We start from the raw sequence: 17,842 nt of genomic DNA on the forward strand, positions 1-17,842 counted from the left end.
CATATAAGTCCAGTGATACTGCCATATATGTCCAGTGGTACTGCCATATAAGTCCAGTGATACTGCCATATAAGTCCAGTGATACTGCCATATATGTCCAGTGGTACTGCCATATAAGTCCAGTGATACTGCCATATAAGTCCAGTGATACTGCCATATGTTATTGAGGTTAATAATACCGTAGTATCAAAATTACCCCCAAATTCTCTGATTTTAGCTATTTTTATGTTTTTTGACGGAGCCGCATACTGCATATAAAGGTATGATGGGGTAAGGTACTGTTTTATGCTTCATTTTATGCACTGTTCACGTCCTGACGAAAAAGCCTGCGGGCTTTGAAACGTTGACATATGATGCTGTTTTGATTGAATACAACACGTTTTTTGGATATATTTGGGAGTGCCACCTCGTTCTTTCAAACAAGGACATTGGTAAATATGAATTTGATTAGGAGGGCACCCCTAATCTGAACTTTTGTGAGTCCGGAGTGCCAAGCTACATTGCAACGTATATATATATATATATATATATATATATATATATACATACATACATACAGGTTGAGTACCCCTTATCCAAAATTCAAAATCCCACATTTTTGGGTCCCCTACTGAGATAATGACATATATATTATATATTATGTGTATATAGAGATATAATATATAGATATATAATATATATGTATGTGTGTCATTATCTTAGTAGGGGAACCAAAAATGTGTGATTTTGAATTTTGTATAAGGGATACTCAACCTGTATATATATTAGAGATGTGCACTTGAAATTTTTCGGGTTTTGTGTTTTGGTTTTGGGTTCGGTTCCGCGGCCGTGTTTTGGGTTCGACCGCGTTTTGGCAAAACCTCACTGAATTTTTTTTGTCGGATTCGGGTGTGTTTTGGATTCGGGTGTTTTTTTCAAAAAACCCTAAAAAACAGCTTAAATCATAGAATTTGGGGGTCATTTTGATCCCAAAGTATTATTAACCTCAAAAACCATAATTTCCACTCATTTTCAGTCTATTCTGAACACCTCACACCTCACAATATTATTTTTAGTCCTAAAATTTGCACTGAGGTCGCTGGATGACTAAGCTAAGCGACCCTAGTGGCCGACACAAACACCTGGCCCATCTAGGAGTGTCACTGCAGTGTCACGCAGGATGGCCCTTCCAAAAAACACTCCCCAAACAGCACATGACGCAAAGAAAAAAAGAGGCGCAATGAGGTAGCTGTGTGAGTAAGATAAGCGACCCTAGTGGCCGACACAAACACCTGGCCCATCTAGGAGTGGCACTGCAGTGTCACGCAGGATGGCCCTTCAAAAAAATACTCCCCAAACAGCACATGACGCATATTTTAATAGGCACAACTAAAAGGCACCTCAGGTAAACAATGGAGATGGATGGATACTAGTATACTTATGGATGACGAGCGACTGCCGACACAGAGGTAGCTACAGCCGTGGACTACCGTACTGTGTCTGCTGCTAATATAGACTGGATGATAATGAGATAAAATTAAAAAATATATATATATCACACTAGTACTGCAGCCGGACAGGTATATATTATGTAATGACGGACCTGCTGGACACTGTCTGTCAGCACTGCAGACTCCTAAAGTAAGCTACTAGTATCAAGAAGATAGAAAAAAAAAAACCACGGGTAGGTGGTATACAATTATGGATGGACGACGACTGCCGACACAGAGGTAGCTACAGCCGTGGACTACCGTACTGTGTCTGCTGCTAATATAGACTAGATGATAATGAGATAAAATTAAAATATATATATATCACACTAGTACTGCAGCCGGACAGGTATATATTATGTAATGACGGACCTGCTGGACACTGTCTGTCAGACTCAGCACTGCAGACTCCTAAAGTAAGCTACTAGTATCAAGAAGATAGAAAAAAAAAAAACACGGGTAGGTGGTATACAATTATGGATGGACGAGCGACTGCCGACACAGAGGTAGCTACAGCCGTGGACTACCGTACTGTGTCTGCTGCTAATATAGACTGGATGATAATGAGATAAAATTAAAATATATATATATCACACTAGTATTGCAGCCGGACTGGTATATATTATGTAATGACGGACCTGCTGGACACTGTCTGCAGAATGCGTTTATAAAAACACCACACGACGAGTGTTTAACTTTTTCAGGCAGACAATCACAATATACTGGTGGTCAGCAGACAATCACAATACTGGTGGTCAGTGGTCACTGGTCAGTCACACTGGCAGTGGCACTCTGGCAGCAAAAGTGTGCACTCACTGTACTTAAAATATGTACTCCTGCTATAACTGCTCCCCAGTCTCCCCCACAATTAAGCTGTGTGAGCAGTGAGCACTCAGCACAGTCAGATAATGATATACAGTATTACATATGATGCAGCACACTGGGCTGAGCACAGATATGGTATGTGACTGTGTCACACTGTGTATCATTTTTTTTCAGGCAGAGAACGGATTAATTAAACTGGTGGTCACTGGTCACACTATCAGCAGCAAGTAGTACTCCTCCTAATAATATGCTCCCCAAAATTTGTGTCTCTCTCTAGTACTCTAGTCTAAACGGAGAGGACGCCAGCCACGTCCTCTCCCTATCAATCTCAATGCACGTGTGAAAATGGCGGCGACGCGCGGCTCCTTATATAGAATCCGAGTCTCGCGATAGAATCCGAGCCTCGCGAGAATCCGACAGCAGGATGATGACGTTCGGGCGCGCTCGGGTTAACCGAGCAAGGCGGGAAGATCCGAGTCGCTCGGCCCCATGTAAAAAAACCTGAAGTTCGGGCGGGTACGGATTCCGAGGAACCGAACCCGCTCATCACTAATATATATATATATATATATATATATATATATATATAATACTGCTAATACAGTACGTGCAAGATAATGTATCAAATTGATAACAGCAATACACTGCTGAATATACACCATAGTCCTGTGCTGTATAATGTAACATACAGTATGTATGATGTATAATTCAAGTACACAGTCTGGAACCTGATCCCTAGAGTGTAGGGTGGACCTTCAGGCAGTGAGGCCAACTGGGGGTTTGCCTGTACCCCTGTGAGCCAGTCTGAATCTGACTACATGCCTTGATTTAGATGTAGTATTAATGATTTTATGCATGTTTAATAACTGCTCATTATTTTTTATTTTTTGCTTAATTGTTTTTTGCTACACCTTGTGTTTTTTTTATTGTATTTCCTCTTGTACCTATTAAATCATTTTTCTATTTTTTATAACTTTTCTTGGTTATTTTCTTGTGTTTTGGACATCAGTAATCCAACATGGAGTTTATTTTCTTCCTATCCTCTGGTTTCATTACATTTGTATTTTTTTTTCAGTGTGCTTAGTTTTATGTTAAAAACATATACATACTAGTGTGAGATAATATCTCAAATATATTTTGAATAACAGCAATTGCCCTTAAAAGAGTATGGTAATAGGTAAATATAATTTATTTCACTTGAAATTCATATGTACTGTACATTTTAAATAAATTGTCTTTTTAACATAGTATATTTATGTTACCATACTACTGCCTTTGCCAATTGATTAACAATAGTGCATGCACAGAGGATTTATTTGCAAAGTGAGTGACAAGTAAATCAGTGTTTGGGGGAGCTAAAGAGGGAGGCTATAAAAACACAGACATGTTGGGACCGTGTAATGGGCATTTCCTAGTCAGCCAATGCTAATTTGTTCACAGCTTGAAAGGCCCTGGAATCTTCTCAGCAGGTTAGTCTGAGACGGCATAGGGTTACTCAGATGTCCAATGGTGCAATCGATGTGAGTCTGATGTTCCCACTTACAGTATGTATGTGAATGGCAGATGTGAGAAGCCAGATATAAAAATCTCTGTGCACAAGATGGGGGCTGTGCCATTACCATATTTTCACAAGTACTGTGTGAGCGAAATCACAGCAGTGCATGCCGCTGAGTACCCATCTGAATCAGGTCCAGTGTGCTGAACGTTTTCATTGCAGTGTGTGTTACATGCATTTATACCAAACAATGAAGCTCTAGAAAGTCTTATTAATGAGATTGGATGTATTGAGTCCACTAGTGAATGGAGTGGTTCTGCTCATTACTTCAGGTACAGTAAAAAAGTAAATGTATACAACTCATTTAAAACTTTACTTTTCAGCCCTAAGGGCGGCACTTGTTTGAGACAGCACTTGGATGCTTATGTTGGTACTGTCAGCCCAAAATATAACAGTAACTGCTAAATACTTCCACTGTTCTGTACCATATGCCATCTTGAATGGAGTGTAAATGGGTAGGACATGTACAGACTGCCGCTGAAAGCTGTCCTACTTAGTAAATATGTACACATAATTAAATATAAAAAATGTCATAGGCTTTTTTTAAATTAATCTATTAAATTGACTATCATCAAATGAAGGCTTACAATAACCAATCAATAAAAATAATAGTGCCCTGGGGGCGCTCTCACCTCTAAATCCACCCCTGCCATTGGGTATACTGTAAATGATACACTTTACCAATGGGGTGCTTGAAAATTGTTTTTGGAGTGACAGTCTTTCATTTGCTGACATGCGCTTTCTTGCCATTTAATCTTGCATAAAGTAACACAAACCAGATGCAAAAATGTGCTGCAATTGGCAAATAGTTTGTACTAAAATTGAATAAACTTTCCAACCACTGCAACCATTTCTAATTATGCTCTGGTTTTAACTACTATAAATTTCAGTACCGTCTGACACACATATGTTAAAATCTGAATCTATAATAAACACAATGAATATCCTCTTGAATTCTAATTGGGGAAATATTACTATTAAATGCTGTAGTATAATACATAAAGTCTTTGGAAGAATATGTTGTTACCTTTTATAGTTTATATGATATTGTTCACTCAATAAATACCCGTTCTGGTCTGATAGATTTACCCTAGTGCAATAAATTTGGGAATTTGGACACTTGCAAATTTTAAATACAAATCAATATCAAACAATACATCTGTTTATGCAATCATATTAATTTACAGACGAACACAAAGAAACACTAAAGACAAAAAAGAAAACTAAACAACTGTAAAAGTTCACTAAAAAGTTTTCATTTATTAAGTTGAATCAAGCTTCTATGAGGAATTTGTACCTGACATACTCTCTCTGAAACTATTTGATATTGTCACTGATTGATGGGTGTAGAATAAAAGATTGTCATTGTCTAGATAGACAGTCAGTAGGTCAACAGATGGTCGACAGTCACTAGGTCAACAGGGTCGAAAGGTCGACAGCTTCCAAAGGTCAACAGTTAAATGGTCATTGTAGACTTAGGTCAACCTGCAAATGGTTGACACAAAAACATTAAAAGCATTTTTGCGTTAATTTATCCCTAATCCTAAATATCATCCTAAAGCTAACCCTCCCCCTAGTGCCTGGCCTTAATGCCCCGGTGCCTAATCCTCAAACTAGTGCCCAACCCTAACTGTCTCCTTCCACATCATAACCAAAACCATAACCATCCACCGAGTGCCTTACCCTAACTATAAAAGAGGCATACACACTAAACGATTTAAGTAGACAATTTGCATGATAAAGATAAAGGTATTATCATACATATCATCTTTCATTCTGCAGCTGGGGAAATTTCAAGGGTAATCTTTATCTTTTTTTAGATCCAAATTGTCTAGTGTGTACTAGAGATGAGCGGGTTCGGTTTCTCTGAATCCGAACCCGCCAGAACTTCATGTTTTTTTTCACGGGTCCGAGCGACTCGGATCTTCCCGCCTTGCTCGGTTAACCCGAGCGCGCCCGAACGTCATCATGACGCTGTCGGATTCTCGCGAGGCTCGGATTCTATCGCGAGACTCGGATTCTATATAAGGAGCCGCGCGTCGCCGCCATTTTCACACGTGCATTGAGATTGATAGGGAGAGGACGCGGCTGGCGTCCTCTCCGTTTAGAATAGATTAGAGAGACACTTGATTTACTAATTTTGGGGAGCATTAGGAGTACTCAGTACAGTGCAGAGTTTTGCTGATAGTGACCACCAGTTTTATTTATAATCCGTTCTCTGCCTGAAAAAAGCGATACACAGCACACAGTGACTCAGTCACATACCATATCTGTGTGCACTGCTCAGGCTCAGGCCAGTGTGCTGCATCATCTATTATCTATATATAATATTATATATATCTGTCTGACTGCTCAGCTCACACAGCTTATAATTGTGGGGGAGACTGGGGAGCACTACTGCAGTGCCAGTTATAGGTTATAGCAGGAGCCAGGAGTACATAATATATTATATAGAGAGTGACCACCAGACACACAGTGCAGTTTATTTAATATATCCGTTCTCTGCCTGAAAAAAGCGATACACACAGTGACTCAGTCAGTCACATACCATATCTGTGTGCACTGCTCAGGCACAGGCCAGTGTACTGCATCATCTATATAATATATATTATATATCTGTCTGACTGCTCAGCTCACACAGCTTATAATTGTGGGGGAGACTGGGGAGCACTACTGCAGTGCCAGTTATAGGTTATAGCAGGAGCCAGGAGTACATAATATTATATTAAAACAGTGCACACTTTTGCTGCAGGAGTGCCACTGCCAGTGTGACTAGTGACCAGTGACCTGACCACCAGTATATATAATATTAGTAGTATACTATCTCTTTATCAACCAGTCTATATTAGCAGCAGACACAGTACAGTGCGGTAGTTCACGGCTGTGGCTACCTCTGTGTCGGCACTCGGCAGCCCGTCCATAATTGTATATACCACCTAACCGTGGTTTTTTTTTCTTTCTTTATACATACATACTAGTTACGAGTATACTATCTCTTTATCAACCAGTCTATATATTAGCAGCAGACACAGTACAGTGCGGTAGTTCACGGCTGTGGCTACCTCTGTGTCGGCACTCGGCAGCCCGTCCATAATTGTATATACCACCTAACCGTGGTTTTTTTTTCTTTCTTTATACATACATACTAGTTACGAGTATACTATCTCTTTATCAACCAGTCTATATATTAGCAGCAGACACAGTACAGTGCGGTAGTTCACGGCTGTGGCTACCTCTGTGTCGGCACTCGGCAGCCCGTCCATAATTGTATATACCACCTAACCGTGGTTTTTTTTTCTTTCTTTATACATACATACTAGTTACGAGTATACTATCTCTTTATCAACCAGTCTATATATTAGCAGCAGACACAGTACAGTGCGGTAGTTCACGGCTGTGGCTACCTCTGTGTCGGCACTCGGCAGCCCGTCCATAATTGTATATACCACCTAACCGTGGTTTTTTTTTTCTTTCTTTATACATACATACTAGTTACGAGTATACTATCTCTTTATCAACCAGTCTATATATTAGCAGCAGACACAGTACAGTGCGGTAGTTCACGGCTGTGGCTACCTCTGTGTCGGCACTCGGCAGCCCGTCCATAATTGTATATACCACCTAACCGTGGTTTTTTTTTCTTTCTTTATACATACATACTAGTTACGAGTATACTATCTCTTTATCAACCAGTCTATATATTAGCAGCAGACACAGTACAGTGCGGTAGTTCACGGCTGTGGCTACCTCTGTGTCGGCACTCGGCAGCCCGTCCATAATTGTATATACCACCTAACCGTGGTTTTTTTTCCTTTCTTTATACATACATACATACTAGTTACGAGTATACTATCTCTTTATCAACCAGTCTATATATTAGCAGCAGACACAGTACAGTGCGGTAGTTCACGGCTGTGGCTACCTCTGTGTCGGCACTCGGCAGCCCGTCCATAATTGTATATACCACCTAACCGTGGTTTTTTTTTCTTTCTTTATACATACATACTAGTTACGAGTATACTATCTCTTTATCAACCAGTCTATATATTAGCAGCAGACACAGTACAGTGCGGTAGTTCACGGCTGTGGCTACCTCTGTGTCGGCACTCGGCAGCCCGTCCATAATTGTATATACCACCTAACCGTGGTTTTTTTTTCTTTCTTTATACATACATACTAGTTACGAGTATACTATCTCTTTATCAACCAGTCTATATATTAGCAGCAGACACAGTACAGTGCGGTAGTTCACGGCTGTGGCTACCTCTGTGTCGGCACTCGGCAGCCCGTACATAATTGTATATACCACCTAACCGTGATTTTTTTTCTTTCTTTATACATACATACATACTAGTTACGAGTATACTATCTCTTTATCAACCAGTCTATATATTAGCAGCAGACACAGTACAGTGCGGTAGTTCACGGCTGTGGCTACCTCTGTGTCGGCACTCGGCAGCCCGTCCATAATTGTATATACCACCTAACCGTGGTTTTTTTTTCTTTCTTTATACATACATACATACTAGTTACGAGTATACTATCTCTTTATCAACCAGTCTATATATTAGCAGCAGACACAGTACAGTGCGGTAGTTCACGGCTGTGGCTACCTCTGTGTCGGCACTCGGCAGCCCGTCCATAATTGTATATACCACCTAACCGTGGTTTTTTTTTCTTTCTTTATACATACATACTAGTTACGAGTATACTATCTCTTTATCAACCAGTCTATATATTAGCAGCAGACACAGTACAGTGCGGTAGTTCACGGCTGTGGCTACCTCTGTGTCGGCACTCGGCAGCCCGTCCATAATTGTATATACCACCTAACCGTGGTTTTTTTTTCTTTCTTTATACATACATACTAGTTACGAGTATACTATCTCTTTATCAACCAGTCTATATATTAGCAGCAGACAGTACAGTGCGGTAGTTCACGGCTGTGGCTACCTCTGTGTCGGCACTCGGCAGCCCGTCCATAATTGTATATACCACCTAACCGTGGTTTTTTTTTCTTTCTTTATACATACATACTAGTTACGAGTATACTATCTCTTTATCAACCAGTCTATATATTAGCAGCAGACACAGTACAGTGCGGTAGTTCACGGCTGTGGCTACCTCTGTGTCGGCACTCGGCAGCCCGTCCATAATTGTATACTAGTATCCAATCCATCCATCTCCATTGTTTACCTGAGGTGCCTTTTAGTTGTGCCTATTAAAATATGGAGAACAAAAATGTTGAGGTTCCAAAATTAGGGAAAGATCAAGATCCACTTCCACCTCGTGCTGAAGCTGCTGCCACTAGTCATGGCCGAGACGATGAAATGCCAGCAACGTCGTCTGCCAAGGCCGATGCCCAATGGCATAGTACAGAGCATGTCAAAACCAAAACACCAAATATCAGTAAAAAAAGGACTCCAAAACCTAAAATAAAATTGTCGGAGGAGAAGCGTAAACTTGCCAATATGCCATTTACCACACGGAGTGGCAAGGAACGGCTGAGGCCCTGGCCTATGTTCATGGCTAGTGGTTCAGCTTCACATGAGGATGGAAGCACTCAGCCTCTCGCTAGAAAACTGAAAAGACTCAAGCTGGCAAAAGCACCGCAAAGAACTGTGCGTTCTTTGAAATCCCAAATCCACAAGGAGAGTCCAATTGTGTCGGTTGCGATGCCTGACCTTCCCAACACTGGACGTGAAGAGCATGCGCCTTCCACCATTTGCACGCCCCCTGCAAGTGCTGGAAGGAGCACCCGCAGTCCAGTTCCTGATAGTCAGATTGAAGATGTCAGTGTTGAAGTACACCAGGATGAGGAGGATATGGGTGTTGCTGGCGCTGGGGAGGAAATTGACCAGGAGGATTCTGATGGTGAGGTGGTTTGTTTAAGTCAGGCACCCGGGGAGACACCTGTTGTCCGTGGGAGGAATATGGCCGTTGACATGCCAGGTGAAAATACCAAAAAAATCAGCTCTTCGGTGTGGAGGTATTTCACCAGAAATGCGGACAACAGGTGTCAAGCCGTGTGTTCCCTTTGTCAAGCTGTAATAAGTAGGGGTAAGGATGTTAACCACCTCGGAACATCCTCCCTTATACGTCACCTGCAGCGCATTCATAATAAGTCAGTGACAAGTTCAAAAACTTTGGGTGACAGCGGAAGCAGTCCACTGACCAGTAAATCCCTTCCTCTTGTAACCAAGCTCACGCAAACCACCCCACCAACTCCCTCAGTGTCAATTTCCTCCTTCCCCAGGAATGCCAATAGTCCTGCAGGCCATGTCACTGGCAATTCTGACGAGTCCTCTCCTGCCTGGGATTCCTCCGATGCATCCTTGCGTGTAACGCCTACTGCTGCTGGCGCTGCTGTTGTTGCCGCTGGGAGTCGATGGTCATCCCAGAGGGGAAGTCGTAAGCCCACTTGTACTACTTCCAGTAAGCAATTGACTGTTCAACAGTCCTTTGCGAGGAAGATGAAATATCACAGCAGTCATCCTACTGCAAAGCGGATAACTGAGTCCTTGACAACTATGTTGGTGTTAGACGTGCGTCCGGTATCCGCCGTTAGTTCACAGGGAACTAGACAATTTATTGAGGCAGTGTGCCCCCGTTACCAAATACCATCTAGGTTCCACTTCTCTAGGCAGGCGATACCGAGAATGTACACGGACGTCAGAAAAAGACTCACCAGTGTCCTAAAAAATGCAGTTGTACCCAATGTCCACTTAACCACGGACATGTGGACAAGTGGAGCAGGGCAGGGTCAGGACTATATGACTGTGACAGCCCACTGGGTAGATGTATGGACTCCCGCCGCAAGAACAGCAGCGGCGGCACCAGTAGCAGCATCTCGCAAACGCCAACTCTTTCCTAGGCAGGCTACGCTTTGTATCACCGCTTTCCAGAATACGCACACAGCTGAAAACCTCTTACGGCAACTGAGGAAGATCATCGCGGAATGGCTTACCCCAATTGGACTCTCCTGTGGATTTGTGGCATCGGACAACGCCAGCAATATTGTGTGTGCATTAAATATGGGCAAATTCCAGCACGTCCCATGTTTTGCACATACCTTGAATTTGGTGGTGCAGAATTTTTTAAAAAACGACAGGGGCGTGCAAGAGATGCTGTCGGTGGCCAGAAGAATTGCGGGACACTTTCGGCGTACAGGCACCACGTACAGAAGACTGGAGCACCACCAAAAACTACTGAACCTGCCCTGCCATCATCTGAAGCAAGAAGTGGTAACGAGGTGGAATTCAACCCTCTATATGCTTCAGAGGTTGGAGGAGCAGCAAAAGGCCATTCAAGCCTATACAATTGAGCACGATATAGTAGGTGGAATGCACCTGTCTCAAGTGCAGTGGAGAATGATTTCAACGTTGTGCAAGGTTCTGATGCCCTTTGAACTTGCCACACGTGAAGTCAGTTCAGACACTGCCAGCCTGAGTCAGGTCATTCCCCTCATCAGGCTTTTGCAGAAGAAGCTGGAGGCATTGAAGAAGGAGCTAAAAGGGAGCGATTCCGCTAGGCATGTGGGACTTGTGGATGCAGCCCTTAATTCGCTTAACAAGGATTCACGGGTGGTCAATCTGTTGAAATCAGAGCACTACATTTTGGCCACCGTGCTCGATCCTAGATTTAAAGCCTACCTTGGATCTCTCTTTCCGGCAGACACAGGTCTGCTGGGGTTGAAAGACCTGCTGGTGACAAAATTGTCAAGTCAAGCGGAACGCGACCTGTCAACATCTCCTCCTTCACATTCTCCCGCAACTGGGGGTGCGAGGAAAAGGCTCAGAATTCCGAGCCCACCCGCTGGCGGTGATGCAGGGCAGTCTGGAGCGACTGCTGATGCTGACATCTGGTCCGGACTGAAGGACCTGACAACGATTACGGACATGTCGTCTACTGTCACTGCATATGATTCTCTCAACATTGATAGAATGGTGGAGGATTATATGAGTGACCGCATCCAAGTAGGCACGTCACACAGTCCGTACTTATACTGGCAGGAAAAAGAGGCAATTTGGAGGCCCTTGCACAAACTGGCTTTATTCTACCTAAGTTGCCCTCCCACAAGTGTGTACTCCGAAAGAGTGTTTAGTGCCGCCGCTCACCTTGTCAGCAATCGGCGTACGAGGTTACATCCAGAAAATGTGGAGAAGATGATGTTCATTAAAATGAATTATAATCAATTCCTCCGCGGAGACATTGACCAGCAGCAATTGCCTCCACAAAGTACACAGGGAGCTGAGATGGTGGATTCCAGTGGGGACGAATTGATAATCTGTGAGGAGGGGGATGTACACGGTGATATATCGGAGGGTGAAGATGAGGTGGACATCTTGCCTCTGTAGAGCCAGTTTGTGCAAGGAGAGATTAATTGCTTCTTTTTTGGGGGGGGTCCAAACCAACCCGTCATATCAGTCACAGTCGTGTGGCAGACCCTGTCACTGAAATTATGGGTTGGTTAAAGTGTGCATGTCCTGTTTTGTTTATACAACATAAGGGTGGGTGGGAGGGCCCAAGGACAATTCCATCTTGCACCTCTTTTTTCTTTTCTTTTTCTTTGCATCATGTGCTGATTGGGGAGGGTTTTTTGGAAGGGACATCCTGCGTGACACTGCAGTGCCACTCCTAGATGGGCCCGGTGTTTGTGTCGGCCACTAGGGTCGCTAATCTTACTCACACAGTCAGCTACCTCATTGCGCCTCTTTTTTTCTTTGCGTCATGTGCTGTTTGGGGAGGGTTTTTTGGAAGGGACATCCTGCGTGACACTGCAGTGCCACTCCTAGATGGGCCCGGTGTTTGTGTCGGCCACTAGGGTCGCTTATCTTACTCACACAGCTACCTCATTGCGCCTTTTTTTTTCTTTGCGTCATGTGCTGTTTGGGGAGGGTTTTTTGGAAGGGACATCCTGCGTGACACTGCAGTGCCACTCCTAGATGGGCCCGGTGTTTGTGTCGGCCACTAGGGTCGCTAATCTTACTCACACAGCTACCTCATTGCGCCTCTTTTTTTCTTTGCGTCATGTGCTGTTTGGGGAGGGTTTTTTGGTAGGGACATCCTGCGTGACACTGCAGTGCCACTCCTAGATGGGCCCGGTGTTTGTGTCGGCCACTAGGGTCGCTTATCTTACTCACACAGCGACCTCGGTGCAAATTTTAGGACTAAAAATAATATTGTGAGGTGTGAGGTATTCAGAATAGACTGAAAATGAGTGTAAATTATGGTTTTTGAGGTTAATAATACTTTGGGATCAAAATGACCCCCAAATTCTATGATTTAAGCTGTTTTTTAGTGTTTTTTGAAAAAAACACCCGAATCCAAAACACACCCGAATCCGACAAAAAAAATTCGGTGAGGTTTTGCCAAAACGCGTTCGAACCCAAAACACGGCCGCGGAACCGAACCCAAAACCAAAACACAAAACCCGAAAAATTTCTGGCGCTCATCTCTAGTGTGTACCTACCTTCACCCTAAAAATCATGAAAAACTATGTGTTGACCATTTGCATATCCATGTGGACCATTTAACTGTTGGCCTTTTGACCCTGCTGACCTATTAACTTCCAACCATCTGGTGTAGATTTATTGAATGTCTATATATTTACTTTCTATCTTCCATCTGGAACCTTGACTGATATCTGAGCCATGAATTGATTATGACTGATAACTTTCAATATAAACAGCTACTTGAATTTTCTGTCCACTAAAAAGTGCCAGCACAATATTGAGGTCAGACTATATAAAGCATACCCGCCAACATGACCCTATTTGAATTTTGGACTGTGCTGCAGCCCCACCTCTGTAACTGCCACTGGCAAAGAAGTCTAGGAACAGAGCATTTTGTACCTTATGGAACTGGTCATGTTGGAGGGTATGTATAAAGGCTATTGTACTAAGAGTTAAAAGTGTACCACAATATCACATACTGCCCTTTCATTCCTTACAGATGTATTCCTTAACTCTACATACAGTTGTGCAATACCTACACTGGTCGCTATGCATTTTAGTATATAGTAGAACATTTTCAAAGGGAGCAATGTGACACAATGTTTTAAGTAAAAATAGGTAGAATTAAGCTTTTTTATATATCTGTATTCCACATATCACCTCAACAAATGATGTTTTTTTTTACAAATAAGGTTATGTTATGACTATAAATAATTTATTCACTTTCTACATTATAAGAATGACCTTGACCTGTGTAAAGTCATTAAACTTTTCTATTAATTTTAAAATATTCACAGTACACAAGTAATATTGATATACTGTATGTATACAAAAATGAGAAAAAGAAGACTCTATTATGGGGGCACTCATTATGGATTCCTCCAAAGCCACATTGAACCAGACAACCACAAAATTAAATATATTAAACTTTACCTTTTATTGATACCATTAAAATTGGCACGGGGGTTAGACTAAGACAGACATTACATAACTACACATAAAGACATTACATATCTACACATAAAGAAAGCACATAAGCCTGGGAACCTATATCCGGGTCATCTGTGCAAATTAAACATCTCAATGTGAAATTGGTAACAGCAAAAAATGTGTATAATTCCAAAATCAAATTGATTTGAGGGGTATATCACAGACCACAATTATCTGGAAATTGTCCCTATTAGTCCCTGCTCATTTTAAGTATTATGGAGGCACATTGCTCCTTATTTATCCCTATTCAAAATAAGACAGTTCTGCTGTCGTTAATACTGTGGGAACTTGAACACACCTCCATGGTTTTAGAATATTAAACCCAGTGCCGTTTCTTGCGGCGGGCGAGCCGTGCAACCGCACTGGGCGCCCGCCGCGGCACTTTGCTGGTCCCTGTTTCCCTGTCCTCCGTCTTCCCGAGTACTCCTGCTTGGGGGGGCGGAGTTTCGCGGAACGACGCGAAACTCCGCCCCCCGAGCAGGAGTACTCGGGAAGATGGAGGAGGGCTGGAAGGAGGTGGACCGAGGAAGCTGGAAGCTGGAAGGAGGAGGCACTCGGAAGGAGAGGCGGCCGACCCGAAGAGCGGGAAGGTCCTTCATATGTAAGTTGTGTCTCTCTCTCTTCATTCCCCCCCACTTGATACTTGCCTGCCGTACTGTGTCAATTGGGGACACTTGCCTGCTGCACTGTGTAAATTGGGGACACTTGCCTGCTGCACTGTGTAAATTGGGGACACTTGCCTGCCGTACTGTGTAAATTGGGGACACTTGCCTGCCGTACTGTGTAAAATGGGGACTCTTGCCTGCCGTACTGTGCAAAATGGGGACTCTTGCCTGCGTAATGTGTAAAATGAGGACACGTGCCTGCCTCAATGTGTAAAATGGGGACACTTGCCTGCGTACTGTGTAAAATGGGGACTCTTGCCTGCGTAATGTGTAAAATGGGGACACGTGCCTGCCGCAATGTGTAAAATTGGGACTCTTGCCTGCGTACTGTGTAAATTGGGGACACTTGCCTGCCGCACTGTGTAAAATGGGGACTCTTGCCTACCGTACTGTGTAAAATGGGGACTCTTGCCTGCCGTACTATGTAAAATGGGGACTCTTGCCTGCCGTACTGTGTAAAATGGGGACTCTTGCCTGCCGCACTGTGTAAAATGGGGACACCTGTCTGCCATACTGTGTAAAATGGGGACTCTTGCCTGCCGCACTTTGTAAAATTGGGACTCTTGCCTTCCGCACTGTGTAAATTGGGGACACTTGTCTGCCGTACTGTGTAAAATGGGGACTCTTGCCTGCCGCACTGTGTAAAATTGGGACTCTTGCCTGCCGTACTGTGTAAAATGGGGACTCTTGCCTGTCGCACTGTGTAAATTGGGGACACTTGTCTGCCGTACTGTGTAAAATAAGGACTCTTGCCTGCCGTAATGTGTAAAATGGGGACTCTTGCCTGCGTAATGTGTAAAATAGGGACACGTGCCTGCAACAATGTGTAAAATGGGGACTCTTGCCTGCGTAATGTGTAAAATGGGGACACGTGCCTGGAGTAATGTGTAAAATGGGGACACTTGCCTGCGTAATGTGTAAAATGGGGACACGTGCCTGCCGCAATGTGTAATATGGGGACTCTTGCCTGCTGCAATGTGTAAAATGGGGACTCTTGCCCAGTGCCGTTTCTTGCGGCGGGCGAGCCGTGCAACCGCACGGGGCGCCCGCCGCGGCACTTTGCTTGTCACTGTTTCCCTGTCCTCCGTCTTCCCGAGTACTCCTGCTCGGGGGGCGGAGTTTCGCGGAACGACGCGGCTGCTTCGTGACATCACGACGCAATCGCGTCATTCCACGAACCTACGCCCCCCGTGCAGGAGTACTCGGGAAGACAGAGGAGGGCTGGAAGGAGGTGGCGCGAGGAAGCTGGAAGGAGGAGGCGCGTGGAAGGAGAGGCGGCCGACCCGAAGAGCGGGAAGGTCCTTCATATGTAAGTTGTGTCTCTCTCTCTTCCTTCGCCCCCCACTTGACACTTGCCTGCCGCACTGTGTAAATTGGGGACACTTGCCTGCCGCACTGTGTAAATTGGGGACACTTGTCTGCCGTACTGTGTAAAATGGGGACTCTTGCCTGCCGTAATGTGTAAAATGGGGACTCTTGCCTGCGTAATGTGTAAAATAGGGACACGTGCCTGCAACAATGTGTAAAATGGGGACTCTTGCCTGCATAATGTGTAAAATGGGGACACGTGCCTGCCGCAATGTGTAATATGGGGACTCTTGCCTGCCGCAATGTGTAAAATGGGGACTATTGCCCAGTGCCGTTTCTTGCGGCGGGCGAGCCGTGCAACCGCACGGGGCGCCCGCCGCGGCACTTTGCTGGTCCCTGTTTTTCTGTCCTCTGTCTTCCCGAGTACTCCTGCTCGGGGGGCGGAGTTTCGCGGAACGACGCGGCTGCGTCGTGACATCACGACGCAATCGCGTCATTCTGCGAAACTCTGCCCCCCGAGCAGGAGCACTCGGGAAGACAGAGGAGGGCTGGAAGGAGGTGGCGCGAGGAAGCTGGAAGGAGGAGGCGCGCGGAAGGAGAGGCGGCCGACCCGAAGAGCGGGAAGGTCCTTCATATGTAAGTTGTGTCTCTCTCTCTTCCTTCGCCCCCCACTTGACACTTGCCTGCCGCACTGTGTAAATTGGGGACACATGCCTGCTACACTGTGTAAATTGGGGACACTTGCCTGCCGTACTGTGTAAAATGGGGACACTTGCCTGCCGTACTGTGTAAAATGGGGACTCTTGCCTGCCGTACTGTGCAAAATGGGGACTCTTGCCTGCGTAATGTGTAAAATGAGGACACGTGCCTGCCGCAATGTGTAAAATGGGGACTCTTGCCTTCGTACTGTGTAAAATGGGGACTCTTGCCTGCGTAATGTGTAAAATGGGGACACGTGCCTGCCGCAATGTGTACAATGGGGACTCTTGCCTGCGTACTGTGTAAAATGGGGACACTTGCTTGCCGCAATGTGTAAAATGGTGACTCTTGCCTACCGTACTGTGTAAAATGGGAACTCTTGCCTGCCGTACTATGTAAAATGGGGACTCTTGCCTGCCGTACTGTGTAAAATGGGGACTCTTGCCTGCCGCACTGTGTAAAATGGGGACACTTGTCTGCCGTACTGTGTAAAATGGGGGCTCTTGACTGCCGCACTGTGTAAAATTGGGACTCTTGCCTTCCGCACTGTGTAAATTGGGGACACTTGTCTGCCGTACTGTGTAAAATGGGGACTCTTGCCTGCCGCACTGTGTAAAATTGGGACTCTTGCCTGTCGTACTGTGTAAAATGGGGACTCTTGCCTGCCGCACTGTGTAAATTGGGGACACTTGTCTGCTGTACTGTGTAAAATGGGGACTCTTGCCTGCCGTAATGTGTAAAATGGGGACTCTTGCCTGCGTAATGTGTAAAATAGGGACATGTGCCTGCAACAATGTGTAAAATGGGGACTCTTGCCTGCGTAATGTGTAAAATGGGGACACGTGCCTGGAGTAATGTGTAAAATGGGGACACTTG

At 44.4% G+C, this 17,842-nt stretch overlaps 1 protein-coding gene across 1 annotated transcript in view; it reads right to left on the bottom strand.

Moving 5' to 3' along the window:
• TRHDE (thyrotropin releasing hormone degrading enzyme) overlaps positions 1-17,842 on the bottom strand; it is a 992,175-nt gene that overhangs the window by 846,979 nt on the left and 127,354 nt on the right. The window lies entirely within an intron of this gene.

Source organism: Pseudophryne corroboree, chromosome 6, assembly GCF_028390025.1.
Source record: "Pseudophryne corroboree isolate aPseCor3 chromosome 6, aPseCor3.hap2, whole genome shotgun sequence".
Lineage (NCBI taxonomy): Eukaryota > Metazoa > Chordata > Amphibia > Anura > Myobatrachidae > Pseudophryne > Pseudophryne corroboree.